The sequence below is a fragment of the Physeter macrocephalus genome, chromosome 12, assembly GCF_002837175.3.
Source record: "Physeter macrocephalus isolate SW-GA chromosome 12, ASM283717v5, whole genome shotgun sequence".
NCBI lineage: Eukaryota > Metazoa > Chordata > Mammalia > Artiodactyla > Physeteridae > Physeter > Physeter macrocephalus.
The window spans coordinates 56537390-56543256 of record NC_041225.1 but is presented as its reverse complement, the minus strand read 5'-3'; the positions used below and the strand labels follow the sequence as shown (position 1 = coordinate 56543256).

General features: G+C 41.5%; 1 protein-coding gene across 17 annotated transcripts in view; it reads right to left on the bottom strand.

Moving 5' to 3' along the window:
* Nucleotides 1-5867, bottom strand: part of TMEM178A (transmembrane protein 178A) — a 262811-nt gene that overhangs the window by 223934 nt on the left and 33010 nt on the right. For 2 of the 17 annotated variants that reach the window (XR_008618887.1, XM_055089139.1), the window contains exon 4: nt 2902-2971. The exons of the other annotated variants lie outside the window; for them this stretch is intronic. The gene's annotated coding sequence lies outside the window, so the exon portion shown is untranslated. The remainder of the gene's footprint in view (nt 1-2901; nt 2972-5867) is intronic. 17 annotated transcript variants of the gene reach the window in all.

Below are 5867 nucleotides of genomic sequence, written 5' to 3'. Positions count from 1 at the left end.
CACTCACTCACTCACTCACTCACTCACTCACTCACAGGAACCATATTCTATTTTGGTTTGCTTATGCTTCCCATTCTATCTGGAATACAAGCCTCTCTTCCCCGGGTTGTCAAAATAGGTTGTCCTACTCATCCTTTAAGTCTCAGCTCAAATGAATTTTTTTCTGTTGATAGTGTCTTGCTCTTTCTAATAGAAAAATTTAGCCTTTCTGGACTGAACCCACAGTGTGTGTGATCAATACAATACAACAGTCTTGATGTTTTGTCCATACAATAAAGGATTCTTCCTCCTCATTAGGGGTAAGGTGGCAGGGAAGAAAGGTATGAATATTTATAAGTTAAGTCTTTTCTGGAAGGGAGTTTCCAGAATCATAAACTTTGACACAAACTTATCAAAATTCTGTCACTTTCATCTATCCTGCTTTGTTAGGAAAACATTGAAATGATCTAAAAGAGGAATGATAGGGGATCACAGCACATGTGTGAACAGTGCAATGGCAAGAAAGAGGAAATTTAAGGCAAGAGGATCAATAGAATGTGTAATTAACTGGCTCTAGAGAAAACAGGAGGAATCAAGGATGGGTATGACTTTGACCCTTAGAAACTAGGAGAAAGATAGTATCTGTGATGGAATTGGGAAGATTCAAAAAGGGAGGAAATTTGATGGAACAGCAAGACATCAAGTGGAACTACAACAGGCAGATGGATAGCTATAGAACTCAGGCAGAAAAAGTCCTGGGGTAAAGATAGGGACTCCATTTTAGAGATTACTGAAGACGTGAGAATGTGTAAGGGTAAAAGAGAGAGTGAAACCAGAGGTCAAAGGCCTTGGGGACATCTACAGTTACAAAATGAGGGGAGGAAGTGAAAGCAGTTTAAAAAAAGGAAGAGTCAGGGCTTCCCTGGTGGCGCAGTGGTTAAGAATCCGCCTGCCAATGAAGGGGACACGTGTTCCAGCCTTGGTCCAGGAAGATCCCACATGCCGCGGAGCAACTAAGCCCGTGCACCACAACTACTGAGCCTGCGCTCTAGAGCCCGCGAGCCACAACTACTGAGCCTGCGTGCCACAACTACTGAAGCCTGCATGCCTAGAGCCCGAGCTCTGCAACAAGAGAAGCCACTGCAATGAGAGGCCCACGCACCACAACGAGGAGTGGCCCCCGCTCACCGCAACTAGAGAAAACCTGCGTGCAGCAACGAAGACCCAACAACGAAGACCCAAAGCAGCCAAAAATAAAATAAATAAATAAACTTGAAAAAAAAAAAAAAAGGAAGAGTCAGAAGAGGTAGTGAATCAGGACAGTGGAGCACTGTATTAGCCAAAGACAGAGAGGGGTAAAAGGAAGAGCGATTAACATTGTTGGATGCTGCAGAGGAGTGAAGAAAAATGAAGACTGAAGGAAAAAGCCATTTAATTTGGTGACTGAGTAATCACAGTGGTGACCTCAGAGAGAGCAGTTTCTCAGAGAAAGGTGGGATGGGAGGAAGCTAGATCCTGAACAGTAGAGAGAGCAAATGCGAGTGGACTTACAGTGCTCTGAGGACCACTCTAATCCAAAATGATAGTGATAACAGATAAAATGTAAAATAGGAGAGATGTCAGACATGTTTACACTCAAAAACACCTCTGCTGCCCAGAAATGGAATGGAAATAATACAGTAAGTGGCCTAGAGCTGTAGACCTGCAGGATTCAGCCAAAAGTCAACAGAGGCATTCAGGAACTGGACTCATGCAGGGTATTAAGGGCTAAACATCTCCCGTGTGAGGTACCTGAAATCAAGGGCTGGACAGGGCTACCCCCTTGGAAGCAGCTGCCTAGGGCTACAGGCTTGAACAAATTGACATACCTAGGGAGGGTAGAAGCATAAGGCACAGTGTCACAGCCAGAATTTGACTCTGGAGAAGGGATTGGATCTAAAATGCTATAGGATAAGATCAAGGTCTGGCCTGGGAGTCCCAGGAACTAGATGGAGAAACCACAAAACTACTGAACAGGGAAGGTTGAGTTTGGAGGGACGTGGGAAGGAAGGGAGGCAGGCAGGAAGGGAGGGAGGGAGGAAACCAATGCTAAGAAAGCAAGCCAAAAGTAGAAGCAACAACATGGAGCAGAATTCACACCAGACAAAAAATGGAGGGGAAGATTATAAGACCAAAGAAAAAAAATCAGAGATTTAAATATTGAAAATATTGAAAGAGGTTTAAATATGGTAGTGGACAGCTCCTGTTTTCGCTCTACCCAGCATCTATTTCCCCTTCCTTTGATAATGGCATTCCAATTTTCCTTAGAGAACCAGTATTACTTTCTGTCTATACGCATATTCTAACACACTGACTGAAATGATTGGTTCAGAGATGAGCATGTGACCAAATCAACGAATCAAAACCATCCTAGAATTTTTTTTTTTTTTTTTTTTTTGTGGTATGCGGGCCTCCCTCTGCTGTGGCCTCTCCCGTTGCGGAGCACAGGCTCCGGACGCGCAGGCCCCGCGGCCATGGCTCACGGGCCCAGCCACTCCGCGGCGTGTGGGATCTTCCCAGACCGGGGCGCGAACCCAGTTCCCCTGCATCAGCAGGCGGACGCGCAACCACTGCACCACCAGGGAAGCCCGTCATCCTAGAATTTTTGCAGGTAGCAACAGGTAAACACTAAAAAGGAAGTTCTGGCTTTTGCTGAGAGAATATATGATGTAAGCCATCTTGGCACCACAGGGATATACTGACTAGAAAATGGAGCCAAGACAGAGGGAAGTACACTAGAGGGACAGAGAAAGCAAGACCAAGATCTAATGATATTATTTGATAACCTGGATCCAGACACATTGGCTTCTTATTAGTTAAGTGAGCCCATAAGTTTCCCTTTTTTGGTTAAGTTAATTTGAATTAGGTTTCTGTTATTCTTACCTAAAAGAATCCTGACAAAACAAATGAAGAGATGTAGTGGTTTCTATTTCCAGATAACATGATCATGTACCTAGAAACCCAAGAAAATTAGCTGAAAAACTATTAGAACCAATGATGCAAAATCAATAAGCAAAAAAAAAAAAAAAAGTCAGTAGACCAATTATTTTAAAAATAGAAAATGTGATAAGGAGAAAAAAATAGGTTCCATTCACAACAGCGACAAAAACTAGAAAATAGCCACCAAAAAAACTAATAAGATATGTGCCAGAACTACAAGAAAAAGCTATGAAACCTAGATAAAGACCTGAATAGGAGGACTTAATGTTGTCAAGATAACAGTTGTCCCCAAATTATCCATAAATTCAATAGATTTCCAACAGAACAAAAATTGATCAATAGCTCAGTGGAAAAAGAGAAAGCCCAGAAATGGGTCCATGTTTATAAGAATTTAGTATGTTATAAAGGTAGTATTTCAACACAATAAGGGAAAGAATGGACTCTTCAATAAGTGATGTTAAAACAATTGGCCATTATTAGGAAAAAAATTGTGACTTTTTTTTAACCTCACATTATTAAAATAAACTCTAGATAGATTAGGGTGAAAAAACAAAGATATTATCAAACTATTAAAAGAAAATATATGGAAGACCATGTTTCTGATCTTGGGGGTAGGAAAGATCTCCTGAAACAATATACAAAATGCAAAAGCCATAAAGAAAAGTATTGAAAAGGTTAAGAAACTTCACTTTATCAAAACTTTAAATCTGTTCAACAAAAGAAACCATAAATGAGATTAAAATTCTAGTGATAGACTGGGTGAGATCATGGTAACATACACAGCAAAAGACTTACTCTTACAGATCCTTAAAAAAAAAAGACAAACAAAATAGAAAATGGACAAAAAATATGAACAGGCAATTCACAAGAGAGGAAACATGAACGGCAAACATTTGAAAAGATGCTCAGTCTCACCGTTTTAGGGGGAAATGCAAATAAAAGCATGAGGATACCATTTTCCACATTTAACTGGCAATAAGTAAGAAAGATTGATATCAAGCACTGACAAGCATATTGGAATTGAGGTACTCTCTTAAACCACTGCTGGGAATATAAACTGGGCAAGCCTATTTGGAGAACAAATTGGGCAGTAGCCCTTCCAACTGTAGATGCATCAATCCTTTCACTCTGCAGTCTCACACCTTGGTATCTACTCTACAGAAATACTTGCATGGGTGCAAGAAGGAAAGTGGTAAGAGGTTGTTCACTGAAGTACTATCTGTAGTAGTAAAAACCTAGAGCAACCTAAATAATCATCAAAAGAGGGACAGTTAGATAAATAGCGATGCATCTGAGTTATGTAAGAGTATGCAGCAGTCAAAAAGAATTAAAACACACTGACACAGAAAAATCTCCAAGAGGCATGGCTAAATTAAAAAAAAAAAACAGCAAGTTGGAGAACAATCCACACTGTATGATACCATTCAGGTCAAAGCAAAATTCTCTCTTTCTAAATCTGTGTGTGTGTGTGTGTGTGTGTGTGTGTGTGTGTGTGTGTGTATACACACATATACCTATAAATATATAACATACAGATAAATAATACAGATATTTAAATATATGAAAAGATGAAACGATACAGTCCAAAGTGAAATCTGTGTTGGCAGAAAGTAGAAACCTGAAATGGAGGTGAGAGGAGGGGTAGAAAGAAAAATTCTTTATTTACCTGTAGTGTGTGATTTTTTTTTTTTAAGATCCCTTGTAGCTCTATGAATGTAGGTCTTCACTCTGTTTAGGAAAAGACCCTCCGCTTTCTAAAGGCCTGCTCCAGATCAGGCATCTGCGCCTCTGCGCTGCATTCCTGGTGAAGCTGTGACTCAGCCCAGTGTGCCGCAAGCTAGGCCGGGGTGCAGAGATTCTGTGCTTCAGTCCTGGGTCAACATTCACTCAGACCGACCATGGGCAAATCAGTTTCAGTTCCTTTCTCACCACCAGCTCAGTTTGGAAGCAGGTACCTCACAGTGTGGTGAGAACAAGGGAGCAAGCAAATCACCACTCTACAAGCTGCCTCCCCCCATTCTCTCAGTGCCTCTGGCCTTGGCGGTGGGGAGGTGGAGATTTCAGGGAAAATGTCTGGGGACTTTGTGCACTGCTCACAGCAAAAGGGCAAGCTGAGAATACCATGGCTGGAAATTCTTTAGTGCAGTCAAGTGTTCCTTGCTCATCTGGTTGACTACATGCTATTTTTCTTGCACTTCTATGGTAGTTGTAGGGCAGACAAAATAGCCCTTCACCATGAATAAAGCCCTTGGAGAGATGATTTACAGACCACAAAGACAGATTGAACTGGGAAGGGGGACCCAAATGCAGTGAACAATCTCCTTAGGAGAATGCCATAAATAAAAACCCTACTTAACGGTCGGGGGTGTCCTAAAAGGAGAGGAAGTCAGCATGTATGATAAAACAGCTGTGTAAATTACACAGCTTCCAGGGTACTACTAACCACATCATGCTACTTCCTAAACACTGGATTCCCTTCTCCCTCTCCTCCTCTACCCCAAAATAATCTAAAACAATCTTACAACAATTACTAAACTAGGGGAAAGGCAAACCACTCTGGGAAGGAAAAAATAGCAGCTGCTCTACATATCTTTTTCAGAGTTTGGCTAGGATTGTTGAAGTTATCTGTCATTTTCCTTTCTTCGTGGCTGCCTTGACAGCCCTTCAGGATTTCAGCTGGTTCCAAGCACCTCTCAATAAAGATCATTCCAGAGAAGTTTCATATTCCTAAGATTCCTTACATCTCTTTCTTTAATTTAGGAAATGAGGTTGAAAAAGATGAAAAACAGCCCAGATTTCACCATTTTCTATGCAAGTTTCTTTTTTTTTTTTTTTTTTTTTCTGTGGTACGCGGGCCTCTCACTGTTGTGGCCTCTCCCGTTGCGGGGCACAGGCCCCAGGCGGCGCGG